The sequence below is a fragment of the Crinia signifera genome, chromosome 1 (genome assembly GCF_055691185.1).
Source record: "Crinia signifera chromosome 1, ASM5569118v1, whole genome shotgun sequence".
NCBI lineage: Eukaryota > Metazoa > Chordata > Amphibia > Anura > Myobatrachidae > Crinia > Crinia signifera.
Genome location: NC_139217.1, coordinates 313,883,556 through 313,909,901, shown reverse-complemented (window position 1 = coordinate 313,909,901; position 26,346 = coordinate 313,883,556).

Genomic DNA, 26,346 nt, shown 5'->3' with positions numbered 1-26,346 from the left:
TCTCTTATAGGTATGTTTCCGGTTTACTGGGGGTCGAGCGAACCATGGTTGTATTTTGCATAAGTTGCAACAAGGAAAAGGTAAGGTAGCACCTGCTACACTTGCTTTCTACATAGGCCTGCCCCCAAAAAGAGGTCCAGTGGGAATTGAGAGGGTGTAATCTCTTCCATGGGGAAGATAATATATTCCCATCAATATTGGAACACCCTTAAACCTGTTGTGCAGTTTCTCTTACAGGTATGTTTCCGGTTTACTGGGGTGTCGAGCGAGCCATGGTTGTATATTGCATAAGTTGGAACCAGGATCGGGTAAGGTAGCACCTGCTACACTTGCATGATACATAGCCCTGACCTCAAAAAGAGTTCCATTGGGCATTGGGAGGGTGGAACCTCTTCTTGGGGGCAAGGCATATTTTCCAATCATGACTGGAACACGCTTAAACTTGTTGTGCAGTTTCTCTTACAGGTATGTTTCCGGTGTACTGGGGGTCGAGCGAGCCGTGGTTGTTTTGTGCATGAGTTAGCACCAGGAAAAGGTAAGGTAGCACCTGCTACACTTGAATGGTACATATCCCTGCCCACAGAAAGAGGTACAGTGGGCATTGGGAGGGTGGAGCCTCTTCTTGTGGGCAGGACATATTATTCCATCATGATTGGAACACCCTTTAACCTTTTCTGAAGTTTCTCTTATAGGTATGTTTCCGGTTTACTGGGTGTCGAGCGAACCATGGTTGTATTTTGCATGAGTTGCAACCAGGAAAAGGTAAGGTAGCACCTGCTACACTTGCATTCTACATAGGCCTGCCCCCCAAAATAGGTTCAGTGGGCATTGGGAGGGTGGAACCTCTTCTTGGGGGCAGGCATGATTGGAACACCCTTAAACCTGTTGTGCAGCTTCTCTTGCAGGTACAGTATGTGTCCGGGTTTACTGGGGGTTGAGCGAGCCATGGATGTATTTTGCATAAGTTGGAACCAGGAAAAGGTAAGGTAGCACCTGCTACACTTGCATGATACATAGCCCTGACCTCAAAAAGAGTTCCATTGGGCATTGGGAGGGTGGAACCTCTTCTTGGGGGCAAGGCATATTTTCCAATCATGACTGGAACACGCTTAAACTTGTTGTGCAGTTTCTCTTACAGGTATGTTTCCGGTGTACTGGGGGTCGAGCGTGCCGTGGCTGTTTTGTGCATGAGTTAGCACCAGGAAAAGGTAAGGTAGCACCTGCTACACTTGAATGGTACATAGCCCTGCCCACAGAAAGAGGTACAGTGGGCATTGGGAGGGTGGAGCCTCTTCTTGTGGGCAGGACATATTATTCCATCATGATTGGAACACCATTTAACCTTTTGTGCAGTTTCTCTTATAGGTATGTTTCCGGTTTACTGGGTGTCGAGCGAACCATGGTTAAATTTTGCATAAGTTGCAACCAGGAAAAGGTACAGTAAGGTAGCACCTGCTACACTTGCATTCTACATAGGCCTGCCCCCAAAAATAGGTTCAGTGGGCATTGGGAGGGTGGAACCTCTTCTTGGGGGCAGGCATGATTGGAACACCCTTAAACCTGTTGTGCAGCTTCTCTTGCAGGTACAGTATGTGTCCGGGTTTACTGGGGGTCGAGCGAGCCGTGGATGTATTTTGCATAAGTTGGAACCAGGAAAAGGTAAGGTAGCACCTGCTACACTTGCAATTGCATTGTACATAGCCCTTCCCCCCAAAAAGAAGTACATTAGGCATAGGGGGGGGGGGGGGGTGAAGACTCTACTTGGGGGTAGGAAATGTTTTTCCTTGATGACTAGAGCCAAATAAAGCCTTTTGTGCAGTTTCTCTTCCAGGTATGTTTCCTGTTTACTTGGGTTCGAGTGAGCTTTACTTTTTTTTGGCATAAGTTGGCACTAGGAAAAGGTAAGGTAGCACCTGCTACACTTGAATGGTACAAAGCCCTGCCCACAGAAAGAGGTACAGTGGGCATTAGGAGGGTGGAGCCTCTTCTTGTGGGCAGGACATATTATTCCATCATGATTGGAACACCCTTTAACCTTTTGTGCAGTTTCTCTTATAGGTATGTTTCCGGTTTACTGGGGGTCGTGCGAACCATAGTTGTATTTTGCATAAGTTGCAACCAGGAAAAGGTAAGGTAGCACCTGCTACACTTGCATTCTACATAGGCCTGCCCCCAAAAATAGGTTCAGTGGGCATTGGGAGGGTGGAACCTCTTCTTGGGGGCAGGCATGATTGGAACACCCTTAAACCTGTTGTGCAGCTTCTCTTGCAGGTACAGTATGTGTCTGGGTTTACTGGGGGTCGAGCGAGTTGTGGATGTATTTTGCATAAGTTGGAACCAGGAAAAGGTAAGGTAGCACCTGCTACACTTACACTTGCATTGTACATAGCCCTTCCCCCCAAAAAGAAGTACATTAGGCATAGGGGGGGGGGGGGGGTGAAGACTCTACTTGGGGGTAGGAAATGTTTTTCCTTGATGACTGGAGCCAAATAAAGCCTTTTGTGCAGTTTCTCTTCCAGGTATGTTTCCTGTTTACTTGGGTTCGAGTGAGCTTTACTATTTTTGGCATAAGTTGGCACCAGGAAAAGGTAAGGTAGCACCTGCTAACTTGAATGGTACATAGCCCTGCCTACAGAAAGAGGTACAGTGGGCATTGGGAGGGTGGAGCCTCTTCTTGTGGGCAGGACATATTATTCCATCATGATTGGAACACCCTTTAACCGTTTGTGCAGTTTCTCTTATAGGTATGTTTCCGGTTTACTGGGGGTCGAGCGAACCATGGTTGTATTTTGCATAAGTTGCAACCAGGAAAAGGTAAGGTAGCACCTGCTACACTTGCATTCCACATAGGCCTGCCCCCAAAAAGAGGTCCAGTGGGAATTGAGAGGGTGTAATCTCTTCCATGGGGAAGATAATATATTCCCATCAATATTGGAACACCCTTAAACCTGTTGTGCAGTTTCTCTTACAGGTATGTTTCCGGTTTACTGGGGTGTCGAGCGAGCCATGGTTGTATATTGCATAAGTTGGAACCAGGATCGGGTAAGGTAGCACCTGCTACACTTGCATGATACATAGCCCTGACCTCAAAAAGAGTTCCATTGGGCATTGGGAGGGTGGAACCTCTTCTTGGGGGCAAGGCATATTTTCCAATCATGACTGGAACACGCTTAAACTTGTTGTGCAGTTTCTCTTACAGGTATGTTTCTGGTGTACTGGGGGTCGAGCGAGCCGTGGTTGTTTTGTGCATGAGTTAGCACCAGGAAAAGGTAAGGTAGCACCTGCTACACTTGAATGGTACATAGCCCTGCCCACAGAAAGAGGTACAGTGGGCATTGGGAGGGTGGAGCCTCTTCTTGTGGGCAGGACATATTATTCCATCATGATTGGAACACCCTTTAACCTTTTCTGAAGTTTCTCTTATAGGTATGTTTCCGGTTTACTGGGTGTCGAGCGAACCATGGTTGTATTTTGCATAAGTTGCAACCAGGAAAAGGTAAGGTAGCACCTGCTACACTTGCATTCTACATAGGCCTGCCCCCAAAAATAGGTTCAGTGGGCATTGGGAGGGTGGAACCTCTTCTTGGGGGCAGGCATGATTGGAACACCCTTAAACCTGTTGTGCAGCTTCTCTTGCAGGTACAGTATATGTCCGGGTTTACTGGGAGTCGAGCGAGCCGTTTAAGTATTTTGCATAAGTTGGAACCAGGAAAAGGTAAGGTAGCACCTGCTACACTTGCATGATACATAGCCCTGACCTCAAAAAGAGTTCCATTGGGCATTGGGAGGGTGGAACCTCTTCTTGGGGGCAAGGCATATTTTCCAATCATGACTGGAACACGCTTGTTGTGCAGTTTCTCTTACAGGTATGTTTCCGGTGTACTGGGGGTCGAGCGAGCCGTGGTTGTTTTGTGCATGAGTTAGCACCAGGAAAAGGTAAGGTAGCACCTGCTACACTTGAATGGTACATAGCCCTGCCCACAGAAAGAGGTACAGTGGGCATTGGGAGGGTGGATCCTCTTCTTGTGGGCAGGACATATTATTCCATCATGATTGGAACACCCTTTAACCTTTTGTGCAGTTTCTCTTATAGGTATGTTTCCGGTTTACTGGGTGTCGAGCGAACCATGGTTGTATTTTGCACAAGTTGCAACCAGGAAAAGGTAAGGTAGCACCTGCTACACTTGCATTCTACATAGGCCTGCCCCCAAAAATAGGTTCAGTGGGCATTGGGAGGGTGGAACCTCTTCTTGGGGGCAGGCATGATTGGAACACCCTTAAACCTGTTGTGCAGCTTCTCTTGCAGGTACAGTATGTGTCCGGGTTTACTGGGGGTCGAGCGAGCCGTGGATGTATTTTGCATAAGTTGGAACCAGGAAAAGGTAAGGTAGCACCTGCTACACTTGCACTTGCATTGTACATAGCCCTTCCCCCCAAAAAGAAGTACATTAGGCATAGGGGGGGGGGGGTGAAGACTCTACTTGGGGGTAGGAAATGTTTTTCCTTAATGACTGGAGCCAAATAAAGCCTTTTGTGCAGTTTCTCTTCCAGGTATGTTTCCTGTTTACTTGGGTTCGAGTGAGCTTTACTTTTTTTGCATAAGTTGGCACCAGGAAAAGGTAAGGTAGCACCTGCTACACTTGAATGGTACATAGCCCTGCCCACAGAGAGAGGTACAGTGGGCATTGGGAGGGTGGAGCCTCTTCTTGTGGGCAGGACATATTATTCCATCATGATTGGAACACCCTTTAACCTTTTGTGCAGTTTCTCTTATAGGTATGTTTCCGGTTTACTGGGGGTTGAGCGAACCATGGTTGTATTTTGCATAAGTTGCAACCAGGAAAAGGTAAGGTAGCACCTGCTACACTTGCATTCTACATAGGCCTGCCCCCAAAAAGAGGTCCAGTGGGAATTGAGAGGGTGTAATCTCTTCCATGGGGAAGATAATATATTCCCATCAATATTGGAACACCCTTAAACCTGTTGTGCAGTTTCTCTTACAGGTATGTTTCCGGTTTACTGGGGTGTCGAGCGAGCCATGGTTGTATATTGCATAAGTTGGAACCAGGATCGGGTAAGGTAGCACCTGTTACACTTGCATGATACATAGCCCTGACCTCAAAAAGAGTTCCATTGGGCATTGGGAGGGTGGAACCTCTTATTGGGGGCAAGGCATATTTTCCAATCATGACTGGAACAAGCTTAAACTTGTTGTGCAGTTTCTCTTACAGGTATGTTTCCGGTGTACTGGGGGTCGAGCGAGCCGTGGTTGTTTTGTGCATGAGTTAGCACCAGGAAAAGGTAAGGTAGCACCTGCTACACTTGAATGGTAAATAGCCCTGCCCACAGAAAGAGGTACAGTGGGCATTAGGAGGGTGGAGCCTCTTCTTGTGGGCAGGACATATTATTCCATCATGATTGGAACACCCTTTAACCTTTTGTGCAGTTTCTCTTATAGGTATGTTTCCGGTTTACTGGGGGTCGAGCGAACCATGGTTGTATTTTGCATAAGTTGCAACCAGGAAAAGGTAAGGTAGCACCTGCTACACTTGCATTCTACATAGGCCTGCCCCCAAAAATAGGTTCAGTGGGCATTGGGAGGGTGGAACCTCTTCTTGGGGGCAGGCATGATTGGAACACCCTTAAACCTGTTGTGCAGTTTCTCTTACAGGTATGTTTCCGGTGTACTGGGGGTCGAGCGAGCCGTGGTTGTTTTGTGCATGAGTTAGCACCAGGAAAAGGTAAGGTAGCACCTGCTACACTTGAATGGTACATAGCCCTGCCCACAGAAAGAGGTACAGTGGGCATTGGGAGGGTGGAGCCTCTTCTTGTGGGCAGGACATATTATTCCATCATGATTGGAACACCCTTTAACCTTTTCTGAAGTTTCTCTTATAGGTATGTTTCCGGTTTACTGGGTGTCGAGCGAACCATGGTTGTATTTTGCATGAGTTGCAACCAGGAAAAGGTAAGGTAGCACCTGCTACACTTGCATTCTACATAGGCCTGCCCCCCAAAATAGGTTCAGTGGGCATTGGGAGGGTGGAACCTCTTCTTGGGGGCAGGCATGATTGGAACACCCTTAAACCTGTTGTGCAGCTTCTCTTGCAGGTACAGTATGTGTCCGGGTTTACTGGGGGTTGAGCGAGCCATGGATGTATTTTGCATAAGTTGGAACCAGGAAAAGGTAAGGTAGCACCTGCTACACTTGCATGATACATAGCCCTGACCTCAAAAAGAGTTCCATTGGGCATTGGGAGGGTGGAACCTCTTCTTGGGGGCAAGGCATATTTTCCAATCATGACTGGAACACGCTTAAACTTGTTGTGCAGTTTCTCTTACAGGTATGTTTCCGGTGTACTGGGGGTCGAGCGAGCTGTGGTTGTTTTGTGCATGAGTTAGCACCAGGAAAAGGTAAGGTAGCACCTGCTACACTTGAATGGTACATAGCCCTGCCCACAGAAAGAGGTACAGTGGGCATTGGGAGGGTGGAGCCTCTTCTTGTGGGCAGGACATATTATTCCATCATGATTGGAACACCCTTTAACCTTTTGTGCAGTTTCTCTTATAGGTATGTTTCCGGTTTACTGGGTGTCGAGCGAACCATGGTTGTATTTTGCATAAGTTGCAACCAGGAAAAGGTAAGGTAGCACCTGCTACACTTGCATTCTACATAGGCCTGCCCCCAAAAATAGGTTCAGTGGGCATTGGGAGGGTGGAACCTCTTCTTGGGGGCAGGCATGATTGGAACACCCTTAAACCTGTTGTGCAGCTTCTCTTGCAGGTACAGTATGTGTCCGGGTTTACTGGGGGTCGAGCGAGCCGTGGATGTATTTTGCATAAGTTGGAACCAGGAAAAGGTAAGGTAGCACCTGCTACACTTGCATGATACATAGCCCTGACCTCAAAAAGAGTTCCATTGGGCATTGGGAGGGTGGAACCTCTTCTTGGGGGCAAGGCATATTTTCCAATCATGACTGGAACACGCTTGTTGTGCAGTTTCTCTTACAGGTATGTTTCCGGTGTACTGGGGGTCGAGCGAGCCGTGGTTGTTTTGTGCATGAGTTAGCACCAGGAAAAGGTAAGGTAGCACCTGCTACACTTGAATGGTACATAGCCCTGCCCACAGAAAGAGGTACAGTGGGCATTGGGAGGGTGGAGCCTCTTCTTGTGGGCAGGACATATTATTCCATCATGATTGGAACACCCTTTAACCTTTTGTGCAGTTTCTCTTATAGGTATGTTTCCGGTTTACTGGGTGTCGAGCGAACCATGGTTGTATTTTGCATAAGTTGCAACAAGGAAATGGTAAGGTAGCACCTGCTACACTTGCATTCTACATAGGCCTGCCCCCAAAAATAGGTTCAGTGGGCATTGGGAGGGTGGAACCTCTTCTTGGGGGCAGGCATGATTGGAACACCCTTAAACCTGTTGTGCAGCTTCTCTTGCAGGTACAGTATGTGTCCGGGTTTACTGGGGGTCGAGCGAGCCGTGGATGTATTTTGCATAAGTTGGAACCAGGAAAAGGTAAGGTAGCACCTGCTACACTTGCACTTGCTTTGTACATAGCCCTTCCCCCCAAAAAGAAGTACATTAGGCATAAGGGGGGGGGGGGTTGAAGACTCTACTTGGGGGTAGGAAATGTTTTTCCTTGATTACTGGAGCCAAATAAAGCCTTTTGTGCAGTTTCTCTTCCAGGTATGTTTCCTGTTTACTTGGGTTCGAGTGAGCTTTACTATTTTTGGCATAAGTTTGCACCAGGAAAAGGTAAGGTAGCACCTGCTAACTTGAATGGTACATAGCCCTGCCCACAGAAAGAGGTACAGTGGGCATTGGGAGGGTGGAGCCTCTTCTTGTGGGCAGGACATATTATTCCATCATGATTGGAACACCCTTTAACCGTTTGTGCAGTTTCTCTTATAGGTATGTTTCCGGTTTACTGGGGGTCGAGCGAACCATGGTTGTATTTTGCATAAGTTGCAACCAGGAAAAGGTAAGGTAGCACCTGCTACACTTGCATTCTACATAGGCCTGCCCCCAAAAAGAGGTCCAGTGGGAATTGAGAGGGTGTAATCTCTTCCATGGGGAAGATAATATATTCCCATCAATATTGGAACACCCTTAAACCTGTTGTGCAGTTTCTCTTACAGGTATGTTTCCGGTTTACTGGGGTGTCGAGCGAGCCATGGTTGTATATTGCATAAGTTGGAACCAGGATCGGGTAAGGTAGCACCTGCTACACTTGCATGATACATAGCCCTGACCTCAAAAAGAGTTCCATTGGGCATTGGGAGGGTGGAACCTCTTCTTGGGGGCAAGGCATATTTTCCAATCATGACTGGAACACGCTTAAACTTGTTGTGCAGTTTCTCTTACAGGTATGTTTCCGGTGTACTGGGGGTCGAGCGAGCCGTGGTTGTTTTGTGCATGAGTTAGCACCAGGAAAAGGTAAGGTAGCACCTGCTACACTTGAATGGTACATAGCCCTGCCCACATAAAGAGGTACAGTGGGCATTGGGAGGGTGGAGCCTCTTCTTGTGGGCAGGACATATTATTCCATCATGATTGGAACACCCTTTAACCTTTTCTGAAGTTTCTCTTATAGGTATGTTTCCGGTTTACTGGGTGTCGAGCGAACCATGGTTGTATTTTGCATAAGTTGCAACCAGGAAAAGGTAAGGTAGCACCTGCTACACTTGCATTCTACATAGGCCTGCCCCCAAAAATAGGTTCAGTGGGCATTGGGAGGGTGGAACCTCTTCTTGGGGGCAGGCATGATTGGAACACCCTTAAACCTGTTGTGCAGCTTCTCTTGCAGGTACAGTATGTGTCCGGGTTTACTGGGGGTCGAGCGAGCCGTGGATGTATTTTGCATAAGTTGGAACCAGGAAAAGGTAAGGTAGCACCTGCTACACTTGCACTTGCATTGTACATAGCCCTTCCCCCCAAAAAGAAGTACATTAGGCATAGGGGGGGGGGGGTGAAGACTCTACTTGGGGGTAGGAAATGTTTTTCCTTGATGACTGGAGCCAAATAAAGCCTTTTGTGCAGTTTCTCTTCCAGGTATGTTTCCTGTTTACTTGGGTTCGAGTGAGCTTAACTTTTTTTGCATAAGTTGGCACCAGGAAAAGGTAAGGTAGCACCTGCTACACTTGAATGGTACATAGCCCTGCCCACAGAGAGAGGTACAGTGGGCATTGGGAGGGTGGAGCCTCTTCTTGTGGGCAGGACATATTATTCCATCATGATTGGAACACCCTTTAACCTTTTGTGCAGTTTCTCTTATAGGTATGTTTCCGGTTTACTGGGGGTTGAGCGAACCATGGTTGTATTTTGCATAAGTTGCAACCAGGAAAAGGTAAGGTAGCACCTGCTACACTTGCATTCTACATAGGCCTGCCCCCAAAAAGAGGTCCAGTGGGAATTGAGAGGGTGTAATCTCTTCTATGGGGAAGATAATATATTCCCATCAATATTGGAACACTCTTAAACCTGTTGTGCAGTTTCTCTTACAGGTATGTTTCCGGTTTACTGGGGTGTCGAGCGAGCCATGGTTGTATATTGCATAAGTTGGAACCAGGATCGGGTAAGGTAGCACCTGTTACACTTGCATGATACATAGCCCTGACCTCAAAAAGAGTTCCATTGGGCATTGGGAGGGTGGAACCTCTTATTGGGGGCAAGGCATATTTTCCAATCATGACTGGAACAAGCTTAAACTTGTTGTGCAGTTTCTCTTACAGGTATGTTTCCGGTGTACTGGGGGTTGAGCGAGCCGTGGTTGTTTTGTGCATGAGTTAGCACCAGGAAAAGGTAAGGTAGCACCTGCTACACTTGAATGGTACATAGCCCTGCCCACAGAAAGAGGTACAGTGGGCATTAGGAGGGTGGAGCCTCTTCTTGTGGGAAGGACATATTATTCCATCATGATTGGAACACCCTTTAACCTTTTGTGCAGTTTCTCTTATAGGTATGTTTCCGGTTTACTGGGGGTCGAGCGAACCATGGTTGTATTTTGCATAAGTTGCAACCAGGAAAAGGTAAGGTAGCACCTGCTACACTTGCATTCTACATAGGCCTGCCCCCAAAAATAGGTTCAGTGGGCATTGGGAGGGTGGAACCTCTTCTTGGGGGCAGGCATGATTGGAACACCCTTAAACCTGTTGTGCAGTTTCTCTTACAGGTATGTTTCCGGTGTACTGGGGGTCGAGCGAGCCGTGGTTGTTTTGTGCATGAGTTAGCACCAGGAAAAGGTAAGGTAGCACCTGCTACACTTGAATGGTATATAGCCCTGCCCACAGAAAGAGGTACAGTGGGCATTAGGAGGGTGGAACCTCTTCTTGTGGGCAGGACATATTATTCCATCATGATTGGAACACCCTTTAACCTTTTGTGCAGTTTCACTTATAGGTATGTTTCCGGTTTACTGGGGGTCGAGCGAACCATGGTTGTATTTTGCATAAGTTGCAACCAGGAAAAGGTAAGGTAGCACCTGCTACACTTGCATTCTACATAGGCCTGCCCCCAAAAATAGGTTCAGTGGGCATTGGGAGGGTGGAACCTCTTCTTGGGGGCAGGCATGATTGGAACACCCTTAAACCTGTTGTGCAGCTTCTCTTGCAGGTACAGTATGTGTCCGGGTTTACTGGGGGTCGAGCGAGCCGTGGATGTATTTTGCATAAGTTGGAACCAGGAAAAGGTAAGGTAGCACCTGCTACACTTGCACTTGCTTTGTACATAGCCCTTCCCCCCAAAAAGAAGTACATTAGGCATAAGTTTTTGAATACTCTACTTGGGGGTAGGAAATGTTTTTCCTTGATTACTGGAGCCAAATAAAGCCTTTTGTGCAGTTTCTCTTCCAGGTATGTTTCCTGTTTACTTGGGTTCGAGTGAGCTTTACTTTTTTTTGGCATAAGTTGGCACCAGGAAAAGGTAAGGTAGCACCTGCTACACTTGAATGGTACATAGCCCTGCCCACAGAAAGAGGTACAGTGGGCATTAGGAGGGTGGAGCCTCTTCTTGTGGGCAGGACATATTATTCCATCATGATTGGAACACCCTTTAACCTTTTGTGCAGTTTCTCTTATAGGTATGTTTCCGGTTTACTGGGGGTCGAGCGAACCATAGTTATATTTTGCATAAGTTGCAACCAGGAAAAGGTAAGGTAGCACCTGCTACACTTGCATTCTACATAGGCCTGCCCCCAAAAATAGGTTCAGTGGGCATTGGAAGGGTGGAACCTCTTCTTGGGGGCAGGCATGATTGGAACACCCTTAAACCTGTTGTGCAGCTTCTCTTGCAGGTACAGTATGTGTCCGGGTTTACTGGGGGTCGAGCGAGCCGTGGATGTATTTTGCATACGTTGGAACCAGGAAAAGGTAAGGTAGCACCTGCTACACTTGCACTTGCATTGTACATAGCCCTTCCCCCCAAAAAGAAGTACATTAGGCATAGGGGGGGGGGGGGGTGAAGACTCTACTTGGGGGTAGGAAATGTTTTTCCTTGATTACTGGAGCCAAATAAAGCCTTTTGTGCAGTTTCTCTTCCAGGTATGTTTCCTGTTTACTTGGGTTCGAGTGAGCTTTACTTTTTTTTGGCATAAGTTGGCACCAGGAAAAGGTAAGGTAGCACCTGCTACACTTGAATGGTACATAGCCCTGCCCACAGAAAGAGGTACAGTGGGCATTAGGAGGGTGGAGCCTCTTCTTGTGGGCAGGACATATTATTCCATCATGATTGGAACACCCTTTAACCTTTTGTGCAGTTTCTCTTATAGGTATGTTTCCGGTTTACTGGGGGTCGAGCGAACCATAGTTATATTTTGCATAAGTTGCAACCAGGAAAAGGTAAGGTAGCACCTGCTACACTTGCATTCAACATAGGCCTGCCCCCAAAAATAGGTTCAGTGGGCATTGGGAGGGTGGAACCTCTTCTTGTGGGCAGGCATGATTGGAACACCCTTAAACCTGTTGTGCAGCTTCTCTTGCAGGTACAGTATGTGTCTGGGTTTACTGGGGGTCGAGCGAGCCGTGGATGTATTTTGCATAAGTTGGAACCAGGAAAAGGTAAGGTAGCACCTGCTACACTTGCACTTGCATTGTACATAGCCCTTCCCCCCAAAAAGAAGTACATTAGGCATAGGGGGGGGGGGGGGGGGGTGAAGACTCTACTTGGGGGTAGGAAATGTTTTTCCTTGATGACTGGAGCCAAATAAAGCCTTTTGTGCAGTTTCTCTTCCAGGTATGTTTCCTGTTTACTTGGGTTCGAGTGAGCTTTACTATTTTTGGCATAAGTTGGCACCAGGAAAAGGTAAGGTAGCACCTGCTTACTTGAATGGTACATAGCCCTGCCCACAGAAAGAGGTACAGTGGGCATTGGGAGGGTGGAGCCTCTTCTTGTGGGCAGGACATATTATTCCATCATGATTGGAACACCCTTTAACCGTTTGTGCAGTTTCTCTTATAGGTATGTTTCCGGTTTACTGGGGGTCGAGCGAACCATGGTTGTATTTTGCATAAGTTGCAACCAGGAAAAGGTAAGGTAGCACCTGCTACACTTGCATTCTACATAGGCCTGCCCCCAAAAAGAGGTCCAGTGGGAATTGAGAGGGTGTAATCTCTTCCATGGGGAAGATAATATATTCCCATCAATATTGGAACACCCTTAAACCTGTTGTGCAGTTTCTCTTACAGGTATGTTTCCGGTTTACTTGGGTGTCGAGCGAGCCATGGTTGTATATTGCATAAGTTGGAACCAGGATCGGGTAAGGTAGCACCTGCTACACTTGCATGATACATAGCCCTGACCTCAAAAAGAGTTCCATTGGGCATTGGGAGGGTGGAACCTCTTCTTGGGGGCAAGGCATATTTCCCAATCATGACTGGAACACGCTTAAACTTGTTGTGCAGTTTCTCTTACAGGTATGTTTCCAGTGTACTGGGGGTCGAGCGAGCCGTGGTTGTTTTGTGCATGAGTTAGCACCAGGAAAAGGTAAGGTAGCACCTGCTACACTTGAATGGTACATAGCCCTGCCCACAGAAAGAGGTACAGTGGGCATTGAGAGGGTGGAGCCTCTTCTTGTTGGCAGGACATATTATTCCATCATGATTGGAACACCCTTTAACCTTTTGTGCAGTTTCTCTTATAGGTATGTTTCTGGTTTACTGGGGGTCGAGCGAACCATGGTTGTATTTTGCATAAGTTGCAACAAGGAAAAGGTAAGGTAGCACCTGCTACACTTGCTTTCTACATAGGCCTGCCCCCAAAAAGAGGTCCAGTGGGAATTGAGAGGGTGTAATCTCTTCCATGGGGAAGATAATATATTCCCATCAATATTGGAACACCCTTAAACCTGTTGTGCAGTTTCTCTTACAGGTATGTTTCCGGTTTACTGGGGGTCGAGCGAGCCATGGTTGTATATTGCATAAGTTGGAACCAGGATCGGGTAAGGTAGCACCTGCTACACTTGCATGATACATAGCCCTGACCTAAAAAAGAGTTCCATTGGGCATTGGGAGGGTGGAACCTCTTCTTGGGGGCAAGGCATATTTTCCAATCATGACTGGAACACGCTTAAACTTGTTGTGCAGTTTCTCTTACAGGTATGTTTCCGGTGTACTGGGGGTCGAGCGAGCCGTGGTTGTTTTGTGCATGAGTTAGCACCAGGAAAAGGTAAGGTAGCACCTGCTACACTTGAATGGTACATATCCCTGCCCACAGAAAGAGGTACAGTGGGCATTGGGAGGGTGGAGCCTCTTCTTGTGGGCAGGACATATTATTCCATCATGATTGGAACACCCTTTAACCTTTTCTGAAGTTTCTCTTATAGGTATGTTTCCGGTTTACTGGGTGTCGAGCGAACCATGGTTGTATTTTGCATGAGTTGCAACCAGGAAAAGGTAAGGTAGCACCTGCTACACTTGCATTCTACATAGGCCTGCCCCCCAAAATAGGTTCAGTGGGCATTGGGAGGGTGGAACCTCTTCTTGGGGGCAGGCATGATTGGAACACCCTTAAACCTGTTGTGCAGCTTCTCTTGCAGGTACAGTATGGGTCCGGGTTTACTGGGGGTTGAGCGAGCCATGGATGTATTTTGCATAAGTTGGAACCAGGAAAAGGTAAGGTAGCACCTGCTACACTTGCATGATACATAGCCCTGACCTCAAAAAGAGTTCCATTGGGCATTGGGAGGGTGGAACCTCTTCTTGGGGGCAAGGCATATTTTCCAATCATGACTGGAACACGCTTAAACTTGTTGTGCAGTTTCTCTTACAGGTATGTTTCCGGTGTACTGGGGGTCGAGCGTGCCGTGGCTGTTTTGTGCATGAGTTAGCACCAGGAAAAGGTAAGGTAGCACCTGCTACACTTGAATGGTACATAGCCCTGCCCACAGAAAGAGGTACAGTGGGCATTGGGAGGGTGGAGCCTCTTCTTGTGGGCAGGACATATTATTCCATCATGATTGGAACACCATTTAACCTTTTGTGCAGTTTCTCTTATAGGTATGTTTCCGGTTTACTGGGTGTCGAGCGAACCATGGTTGTATTTTGCATAAGTTGCAACCAGGAAAAGGTAAGGTAGCACCTGCTACACTTGCATTCTACATAGGCCTGCCCCCAAAAATAGGTTCAGTGGGCATTGGGAGGGTGGAACCTCTTCTTGGGGGCAGGCATGATTGGAACACCCTTAAACCTGTTGTGCAGCTTCTCTTGCAGGTACAGTATGTGTCCGGGTTTACTGGGGGTCGAGCGAGCCGTGGATGTATTTTGCATAAGTTGGAACCAGGAAAAGGTAAGGTAGCACCTGCTACACTTGCAATTGCATTGTACATAGCCCTTCCCCCCAAAAAGAAGTACATTAGGCATAGGGGGGGGGGGGGGGGGGTGAAGACTCTACTTGGGGGTAGGAAATGTTTTTCCTTGATGACTAGAGCCAAATAAAGCCTTTTGTGCAGTTTTTCTTCCAGGTATGTTTCCTGTTTACTTGGGTTCGAGTGAGCTTTACTTTTTTTTGGCATAAGTTGGCACTAGGAAAAGGTAAGGTAGCACCTGCTACACTTGAATGGTACAAAGCCCTGCCCACAGAAAGAGGTACAGTGGGCATTGAGAGGGTGGAGCCTCTTCTTGTTGGCAGGACATATTATTCCATCATGATTGGAACACCCTTTAACCTTTTGTGCAGTTTCTCTTATAGGTATGTTTCTGGTTTACTGGGGGTCGAGCGAACCATGGTTGTATTTTGCATAAGTTGCAACAAGGAAAAGGTAAGGTAGCACCTGCTACACTTGCTTTCTACATAGGCCTGCCCCCAAAAAGAGGTCCAGTGGGAATTGAGAGGGTGTAATCTCTTCCATGGGGAAGATAATATATTCCCATCAATATTGGAACACCCTTAAACCTGTTGTGCAGTTTCTCTTACAGGTATGTTTCCGGTTTACTGGGGGTCGAGCGAGCCATGGTTGTATATTGCATAAGTTGGAACCAGGATCGGGTAAGGTAGCACCTGCTACACTTGCATGATACATAGCCCTGACCTCAAAAAGAGTTCCATTGGGCATTGGGAGGGTGGAACCTCTTCTTGGGGGCAAGGCATATTTTCCAATCATGACTGGAACACGCTTAAACTTGTTGTGCAGTTTCTCTTACAGGTATGTTTCCGGTGTACTGGGGGTCGAGCGAGCCGTGGTTGTTTTGTGCATGAGTTAGCACCAGGAAAAGGTAAGGTAGCACCTGCTACACTTGAATGGTACATATCCCTGCCCACAGAAAGAGGTACAGTGGGCATTGGGAGGGTGGAGCCTCTTCTTGTGGGCAGGACATATTATTCCATCATGATTGGAACACCCTTTAACCTTTTCTGAAGTTTCTCTTATAGGTATGTTTCCGGTTTACTGGGTGTCGAGCGAACCATGGTTGTATTTTGCATGAGTTGCAACCAGGAAAAGGTAAGGTAGCACCTGCTACACTTGCATTCTACATAGGCCTGCCCCCCAAAATAGGTTCAGTGGGCATTGGGAGGGTGGAACCTCTTCTTGGGGGCAGGCATGATTGGAACACCCTTAAACCTGTTGTGCAGCTTCTCTTGCAGGTACAGTATGGGTCCGGGTTTACTGGGGGTTGAGCGAGCCATGGATGTATTTTGCATAAGTTGGAACCAGGAAAAGGTAAGGTAGCACCTGCTACACTTGCATGATACATAGCCCTGACCTCAAAAAGAGTTCCATTGGGCATTGGGAGGGTGGAACCTCTTCTTGGGGGCAAGGCATATTTTCCAATCATGACTGGAACACGCTTAAACTTGTTGTGCAGTTTCTCTTACAGGTATGTTTCCGGTGTACTGGGGGTCGAGCGTGCCGTGGCTGTTTTGTGCATGAGTTAGCACCAGGAAAAGGTAAGGTAGCACCTGCTACACTTGAATGGTACATAGCCCTGCCCACAGAAAGAGGTACAGTGGGCATTGGGAGGGTGGAGCCTCTTCTTGTGGGCAGGACATATTATTCCATCATGATTGGAACACCATTTAACCTTTTGTGCAGTTTCTCTTATAGGTATGTTTCCGGTTTACTGGGTGTCGAGCGAACCATGGTTGTATTTTGCATAAGTTGCAACCAGGAAAAGGTAAGGTAGCACCTGCTACACTTGCATTCTACATAGGCCTGCCCCCAAAAATAGGTTCAGTGGGCATTGGGAGGGTGGAACCTCTTCTTGGGGGCAGGCATGATTGGAACACCCTTAAACCTGTTGTGCAGCTTCTCTTGCAGGTACAGTATGTGTCCGGGTTTACTGGGGGTCGAGCGAGCCGTGGATGTATTTTGCATAAGTTGGAACCAGGAAAAGGTAAGGTAGCACCTGCTACACTTGCAATTGCATTGTACATAGCCCTTCCCCCCAAAAAGAAGTACATTAGGCATAGGGGGGGGGGGGGGGGGGTGAAGACTCTACTTGGGGGTAGGAAATGTTTTTCCTTGATGACTAGAGCCAAATAAAGCCTTTTGTGCAGTTTTTCTTCCAGGTATGTTTCCTGTTTACTTGGGTTCGAGTGAGCTTTACTTTTTTTTGGCATAAGTTGGCACTAGGAAAAGGTAAGGTAGCACCTGCTACACTTGAATGGTACAAAGCCCTGCCCACAGAAAGAGGTACAGTGGGCATTAGGAGGGTGGAGCCTCTTCTTGTGGGCAGGACATATTATTCCATCATGATTGGAACACCCTTTAACCTTTTGTGCAGTTTCTCTTATAGGTATGTTTCCGGTTTACTGGGGGTCGTGCGAACCATAGTTGTATTTTGCATAAGTTGCAACCAGGAAAAGGTAAGGTAGCACCTGCTACACTTGCATTCTACATAGGCCTGCCCCCAAAAATAGGTTCAGTGGGCATTGGGAGGGTGGAACCTCTTCTTGGGGGCAGGCATGATTGGAACACCCTTAAACCTGTTGTGCAGCTTCTCTTGCAGGTACAGTATGTGTCCGGGTTTACTGGGGTCGAGCGAGCCGTGGAAGTATTTTGCATAAGTTGGAACCAGGAAAAGGTAAGGTAGCACCTGCTACACTTGCATGATACATAGCCCTGACCTCAAAAAGAGTTCCATTGGACATTGGGAGGGTGGAACCTCTTCTTGGGGGCAAGGCATATTTTCCAATCATGACTGGAACACGCTTAAACTTGTTGTGCAGTTTCTCTTACAGGTATGTTTCCGGTGTACTGGGGGTCGAGCGAGCCGTGGTTGTTTTGTGCATGAGTTAGCACCAGGAAAAGGTAAGGTAGCACCTGCTACACTTGAATGGTACATAGCCCTGCCCACAGAAAGACGTACAGTGGGCATTGGGAGGGTGGAGCCTCTTCTTGTGGGCAGGACATATTATTCCATCATGATTGGAACACCCTTTAACCTTTTGTGCAGTTTCTCTTATAGGTATGTTTCCGGTTTACTGGGTGTCGAGCGAACCATGGTTGTATTTTGCATAAGTTGCAACCAGGAAAAGTACATTAGGCATAGGGGGGGGGGGGGGGGGGTGAAGACTCTACTTGGGGGTAGGAAATGTTTTTCCTTGATGACTGGAGCCAAATAAAGCCTTTTGTGCAGTTTCTCTTCCAGGTATGTTTCCTGTTTACTTGGGTTCGAGTGAGCTTTACTTTTTTTTGGCATAAGTTGGCACCAGGAAAAGGTAAGGTAGCACCTGCTACACTTGAATGGTACATAGCCCTGCCCACAGAAAGAGGTACAGTGGGCATTAGGAGGGTGGAGCCTCTTCTTGTGGGCAGGACATATTATTCCATCATGATTGGAACACCCCTTAACCTTTTGTGCAGTTTCTCTTATAGGTATGTTTCCGGTTTACTGGGGGTCGAGCGAACCATAGTTATATTTTGCATAAGTTGCAACCAGGAAAAGGTAAGGTAGCATCTGCTACACTTGCATTCTACATAGGCCTGCCCCCAAAAATAGGTTCAGTGGGCATTGGGAGGGTGTAACCTCTTCTTGGGGGCAGGCATGATTGGAACACCCTTAAACCTGTTGTGCAGCTTCTCTTGCAGGTACAGTATGTGTCCGGGTTTACTGGGGGTCGAGCGAGTCGTGGATGTATTTTGCATAAGTTGGAACCAGGAAAAGGTAAGGTAGCACCTGCTACACTTGCACTTGCATTGTACATAGCCCTTCCCCCCAAAAAGAAGTACATTAGGCATAGGGGGGGGGGGGGGGGGGGGTGAAGACTCTTCTTGGGGGTAGGAAATGTTTTTCCTTGATGACTGGAGCCAAATAAAGCCTTTTGTGCAGTTTCTCTTCCAGGTATGTTTCCTGTTTACTTGGGTTCGAGTGAGCTTTACTATTTTTGGCATAAGTTGGCACCAGGAAAAGGTAAGGTAGCATCTGCTAACTTGAATGGTACATAGCCCTGCCCACAGAAAGAGGTACAGTGGGCATTGGGAGGGTGGAGCCTCTTCTTGTGGGCAGGACATATTATTCCATCATGATTGGAACACCCGTTAACCGTTTGTGCAGTTTCTCTTATAGGTATGTTTCCGGTTTACTGGGGGTCGAGCGAACCATGGTTGTATTTTGCATAAGTTGCAACCAGGAAAAGGTAAGGTAGCACCTGCTACACTTGCATTCTACATAGGCCTGCCCCCAAAAAGAGGTCCAGTGGGAATTGAGAGGGTGTAATCTCTTCCATGGGGAAGATAATATATTCCCATCAATATTGGAACACCCTTAAACCTGTTGTGCAGTTTCTCTTACAGGTATGTTTCCGGTTTACTGGGGTGTCGAGCGAGCCATGGTTGTATATTGCATAAGTTGGAACCAGGATCGGGTAAGGTAGCACCTGCTACACTTGCATGATACATAGCCCTGACCTCAAAAAGAGTTCCATTGGGCATTGGGAGGGTGGAACCTCTTCTTGGGGGCAAGGCATATTTCCCAATCATGACTGGAACACACTTAAACTTGTTGTGCAGTTTCTCTTACAGGTATGTTTCCAGTGTACTGGGGGTCGAGCGAGCCGTGGTTGTTTTGTGCATGAGTTAGCACCAGGAAAAGGTAAGGTAGCACCTGCTACACTTTAATGGTACATAGCCCTGCCCACAGAAAGAGGTACAGTGGGCATTGAGAGGGTGGAGCCTCTTCTTGTGGGCAGGACATATTATTCCATCATGATTGGAACACCCTTTAACCTTTTGTGCAGTTTCTCTTATAGGTATGTTTCCGGTTTACTGGGGGTCGAGCGAACCATGGTTGTATTTTGCATAAGTTGCAACAAGGAAAAGGTAAGGTAGAACCTGCTACACTTGCTTTCTACATAGGCCTGCCCCCAAAAAGAGGTCCAGTGGGAATTGAGAGGGTGTAATCTCTTCCATGGGGAAGATAATATATTCCCATCAATATTGGAACACCCTTAAACCTGTTGTGCAGTTTCTCTTACAGGTATGTTTCCGGTTTACTGGGGTGTCGAGCGAGCCATGGTTGTATATTGCATAAGTTGGAACCAGGATCGGGTAAGGTAGCACCTGCTACACTTGCATGATACATAGCCCTGACCTCAAAAAGAGTTCCATTGGGCATTGGGAGGGTGGAACCTCTTCTTGGGGGCAAGGCATATTTTCCAATCATGACTGGAACACGCTTAAACTTGTTGTGCAGTTTCTCTTACAGGTATGTTTCCGGTGTACTGGGGGTCGAGCGAGCCGTGGTTGTTTTGTGCATGAGTTAGCACCAGGAAAAGGTAAGGTAGCACCTGCTACACTTGAATGGTACATAGCCCTGCCCACAGAAAGAGGTACAGTGGGCATTGGGAGGGTGGAGCCTCTTCTTGTGGGCAGGACATATTATTCCATCATGATTGGAACACGCTTAAACTTGTTGTGCAGTTTCTCTTATAGGTATGTTTCCGGTTTACTGGGTGTCGAGCGAACCATGGTTGTATTTTGCATAAGTTGCAACCAGGAAAAGGTAAGGTAGCACCTGCTACACTTGCATTCTACATAGGCCTGCCCCCAAAAATAGGTTCAGTGGGCATTGGGAGGGTGGAACCTCTTCTTGGGGGCAGGCATGATTGGAACACCCTTAAACCTGTTGTGCAGCTTCTCTTGCAGGTACAGTATGTGTCCGGGTTTACTGGGGGTCGAGCGAGCCGTGGATGTATTTTGCATAAGTTGGAACCAGGAAAAGGTAAGGTAGCACCTGCTACACTTGCACTTGCATTGTACATAGCCCTTCCCCCCAAAAAGAAGTACATTAGGCATAGGGGGGGGGGGGGGGTGAAGACTCTACTTGGGGGTAGGAAATGTTTTTCCATGATGACTGGAGCCAAATAAAACCTTTTGTGCAGTTTCTCTTCCAGGTATGTTTCCTGTTTACTTGGGTTCGAGTGAGCTTTACTTTTTTTTGGCATAAGTTGGCACCAGGAAAAGGTAAGGTAGCACCTGCTACACTTGCATGGTACATAGCCATACCCGCAGAAAGAGGTACAGTGGGAATTGGGAGAGTGGAGCCTCTTTTTGGGGGCAGGGCGTTTTTTGCGTCCTTACTGGAACACCCATTAACATTTTGTTCCGCTTCTTTTGCAGGTATGTTTCCAATTTACTGGGGGTGGAGCGAGCCATGGTTGTATTGTGCATGAGTTAGCACCAGAAAAAGGTAATGTAGCACCTGCTACACTTGCATTCTACATAGGCCTGCCCCAAAAAAGAGGTCCAGTGGGAATTGAGAGGGTGTAATCTCTTCCATGGGGAAGATAATATATTCCCATCAATATTGGAACACCCTTGAACCTGTTGTGCAGTTTCTCTTACAGGTATGTTTCCGGTTTACTGGGTGTCAAGCGAGCCATGGTTGTATATTGCATAAGTTGGAACCAGGATCGGGTAAGGTAGCACCTGCTACACTTGCATGATACATAGCACTGACCTCAAAAAGAGTTCCATTGGGCATTGGGAGGCTGGAACCTCTTCTTGGGGGCAAGGCATATTTTCCAATCATGACTGGAACATGCTTAAACTTGTTGTGCAGTTTCTCTTACAGGTATGTTTCGGGTGTACTGGGGGTCGAGCGAGCCGTGGTTGTTTTATGCATGAGTTAGCACCAGGAAAAGGTAAGGTAGCACCTGCTACACTTGAATGGTACATAGCCCTGCCCACAGAAAGTGGTACAGTGGGCATTGGGAGGGTGGAGCCTCTTCTTGTGGGCAGGACATATTATTCCATCATGATTGGAACACCCTTTAACCTTTTGTGAAGTTTCTCTTATAGGCATGTTTCCGGTTTACTGGGTGTCGAGCGAACCATGGTTGTATTTTGCATAAGTTGCAACTAGGAAAAGGTAAGGTAGCACCTGCTACACTTGCATTCTACATAGGCCTGCCCCCAAAAATAGGTTCAGTGGGCATTGGGAGGGTGGAACCTCTTCTTGGGGGCAGGCATGATTGGAACACCCTTAAACCTGTTGTGCAGCTTCTCTTGCAGGTACAGTATGTGTCCGGGTTTACTGGGGGTCGAGCGAGCCGTGGATGTATTTTGCATAAGTTGGAACCAGGAAAAGGTAAGGTAGCACCTGCTACACTTGCTCTTGCATTGTACATAGCCCCTCCCCACAAAAATAAGTACATTAGGCATAACGGGGGGGGGGGGGGGGGGTGAAGACTCTTCTTGGGGGTAGGAAATGTTTTTCCTTGATGACTGGAGCCAAATAAAGCCTTTTGTGCAGTTTCTCTTCCAGGTATGTTTCCTGTTTACTTGGGTTCGAGTGAGCTTTACTTTTTTTTGGCATAAGTTGGCACCAGGAAAAGGTAAGGTAGCACCTGCTACACTTGCATGGTGCATAGCCATACCCGCAGAAAGAGGTACAGTGGGAATTGGGAGAGTGGAGCCTCTTTTTGTGGGCAGGGTGTTTTTTGCATCCTGACAGGAACACCCATTAAAATTTTGTGCCGCTTCTTTTGCAGGTATGTTTCCAGTTTACTGGGGGTCGAGCGAGCCATGGTTGTATTGTGCATGAGTTAGCACCAAAAAAAGGTAATGTAGCACCTGCTACACTTGCATTCTACATAGGCCTGCCCCCAAAAAGAGGTCCAGTGGGAATTAAGAGGGTGTAATCTCTTCCATGGGGAAGATAATATATTCCCATCAATATTGGAACACCCTTAAACCTGTTGTGCAGTTTCTCTTACAGGTATGTTTCCGGTTTACTGGGGTGTCGAACGAGCCATGGTTGTATATTGCATAAGTTGGAACCAGGATCGGGTAAGGTAGCACCTGCTACTCTTGCATGATACAAAGCCCTGACCTCAAAACGAGTTCCATTGGGCATTGGGAGGGTGGAACCTCTTCTTGGGGGCAAGGCATATTTTCCAATCATGACTGGAACACGCTTAAACTTTTTGTGCAGTTTCTCTTACAGGTATGTTTCCGGTGTACTGGGGGTCGAGCGAGCCGTGGTTGTTTTGTGCATGAGTTAGCACCAGGAAAAGGTAAGGTAGCACCTGCTACACTTGAATGGTACATAGCCCTGCCCACAGAAAGTGGTACAGTGGGCATTAGGAGGGTGGAGCCTTTTCTTGTGGGCAGGACATATTATTCCATCATGATTGGAACACCCTTTAACCTTTTGTGCAGTTTCTCTTATAGGTATGTTTCCGGTTTACTGGGGTTCGAGCGAACCATGGTTGTATTTTGCATAAGTTGCAACCAGGAAAAGGTAAGGTAGCACCTGCTACACTTGCATTCCACATAGGCCTGCCCCCCAAAATAGGTTCAGTGGGCATTGGGAGGTTGGATCCTCTTCTTGGGGGCAGGGAACATTTTTCCATCATGATTGGAACACCCTTAAACTTGTTGTGCAGCTTCTTTTGCATGTATGTGTCCAGTATACTGGGGTGTCGAGCGAGCTGTGGTTGTATTTTGCATAAGTTGGAACCAGGAAAAGGTAAGGTAGCACCTGCTACACTTGCATTCTACATAGGCCTGCCCCCAAAAATAGGTTCAGTGGGCATTGGGAGAGTGGAAACTCTTCTTGGGGGCAGGCATGATTGGAACACCCTTAAACCTGTTGTGCAGCTTCTCATGCAGGTATGTGTCCGGGTTTACTGGTGGTCGAGCTAGCCGTGGATGTAATTTGCATAAGTTGGAACCAGGAAAAGGTAAGGTAGCACCTGCTACACTTGCATGGTACATAGCCATACCAGCAGAAAGAGGTACAGAGGGAATTGGGAGAGTGGAGCCTCTTTTTGGGGGCAGGGCGTCTTTTGCATCCTGACTGGAACACCCATTAAAATTTTGTGATGCTTCTTTTGCAGGTATGTTTCCAGTTTACTGGCGGTCGAGAGAGCCATGTTTTTTTTTGCATGAGTTAGCACCAGAAAAAAGGTAATGTAGCACCTGCTACACTTGCATTCTACATAGGCCTGCCCCCAAAAAGAGGTTCAGTGGGCATTGGGAGGTTGGAACCTCTTCTTAGGGGCAGGGAACATTTTTCCATCATGATTGGAACACCCTTAAACCTGTTGTGCAGCTTCTTTTGCATGTATGTGTCCAGTATACTGGGGGTCAAGCGAGCCGTGGATGTATTTTGCATAAGTTGGAACCAGGAAAAGGTAAGGTAGCACCTGCTACACTTGCACTTGCATTGTACATAGCCCTTCCCCCCAAAAAGAGGTACATTAGGCATAGGGGGGGTGAAGACTCTTCTTGGGGTAGGAAATGTTTTTGCATGATGACTGGAGCCAAATAAAACCTTTTGTGCAGTTTCTCTTCCAGGTATGTTTCCTGTTTACTTGGGTTCGAGTGAGCTTTACTATTTTTTGGCATAAGTTGGCACCAGGAAAAGGTAAGGTAGCACCTGCTACACTTGCATGGTACATAGCCATACCCGCAGAAAGAGGTACAGTGGGAATTAGGAGAGTGGAGCCTCTTTTTGGGGGCAGGGCGTTTTTTGCATCCTGACTGGAACACCCATTAACATTTTGTGCCGCTTCTTTTGCAAGTATGTTTCCAGTTTACTGGGGGTCGAGCGAGCCATGGTTGTATTGTGCATGAGTTACCACCAGAAAAAGGTAATGTAGCACCTGCTACACTTTCATTCTAGATAGGCTTGCCCCCAAAAAGAGGTTCAGTGGGCATTGGGAGGTTGGAACCTCTTCTTGGGGGCAGGGAACATTTTTCCATCATGATTGGAACACCCTTAAACCCTTTTGTGCAGCTTCTTTTGTATGTATGTGTCCAGTATACTGGGGTGTCGAGCAAGCTGTGTTTGTATTTTGCATAAGTTGGAACCAGGATAGGGTAAGGTAGCACTTGCTACACTTGCATGATACATAGCCCTGACCTCAAAAAGAGGTCCATTGGGCATTGGGAGGGTGGAACCTCTTCTTGGGGGCAAGACATATTTTCCAATCATGACTGGAACACGCTTAAACTTGTTGTGCAGTTTCTCTTACAGGTATGTTTCCGGTGTACTGGGGGTCGAGCGAGCCGTGGTTGTTTTGTGCATGAGTTAGCACCAGGAAAAGGTAAGGTAGCACCTGCTACACTTGAATGGTACATAGCCCTGCCCACAGAAAGAGGTACAGTGGGCATTGGGAGGGTGGAGCCTCTTCTTGTGGGCAGGACATATTATTCCATCATGATTGGAACACCCTTTAACCTTTTGTGCAGTTTCTCTTATAGGTATGTTTCCGGTTTACTGGGGGTCGAGCGAACCATGGTTGTATTTTGCATAAGTTGCAACCAGGAAAAGGTAAGGTAGCACCTGCTACACTTGCATTCTACATAGGCCTGCCTCCAAAAATAGGTTCAGTGGGCATTTGGAGGGTGGAACCTCTTCTTGGGGGCAGGCATGATTGGAACACCCTTAAACCTGTTGTGCAGCTTCTCATGTAGGTATGTGTCCGGGTTTACTGGGGGTCGAGCGAGCCGTGGATGTATTTTGCTTAAGTTGGAACCAGGAAAAGGTCAGGTAGCACCTGCTACACTTGCACTTGCATTGTACATAGCCCTTCCCCCCAAAAAGAGGTACATTAGTCATAGGGGAGGTGGAGCCTCTTCTTGGGTCATGAAATGTTTTTCCATGATGACTGGAGCCAAATAAAACCTTTTGTGCAGTTTCTCTTCCAGGTATGTTTCCTGTTTACTTGGGTTCGAGTGAGCTTTACTTTTTTTTTGGCATAAGTTGGCACCAGGAAAAGGCAAGGTAGCACCTGCTACACTTGCATGGTATATAGCCATAACCGCAGAAAGAGGTACAGTCGGAATTGGGAGAGTGGAGCCTCTTTTTGGGGGCAGGGCGTTTTTTGCATCCTGACTGGAAAACCCTTAACATTTTGTGCCGCTTCTTTTGCAGGTATGTTTTCCGTTTACTGGGGGTCGAGCGAGCCATGGTTGTATTGTGCATGAGTTAGCACCAGAAAAAGGTAAGGTAGCACCTGCTACACTTGCATTCTACATAGGCCTGCCCCCAAAAAGAGGTTCAGTGGGCAGTGGGAGGGTGAAACCTCTTTATGGGGGCAGGGCATATTTTCCCATCATGATTGGAACACTTTTAAACCTGTTGTGCAGCTTCTCTTACAGGTATGTTTCCGGTTTACTGGGGGTCGAGCGAGCCATGGATGTATTTTGCATAAGTTTGAACAAGTAAAAGGTAAGGTAGCACCTGCTACACTTGCATGGTACATAGCCCTGCCCACAGAAAGAGGTACAGTGGGCATTGGGAGGGTGGAGCCTCTTCTTGTGGGCAGGACATATTATTCCATCATGATTGGAACACCCTTTAACCTTTTGTGCAGTTTCTCCTATAGGTATGTTTCCGGTTTACTGGGGGTTGAGCGAACCATGGTTGTATTTTGCATAAGTTGCAACCAGGA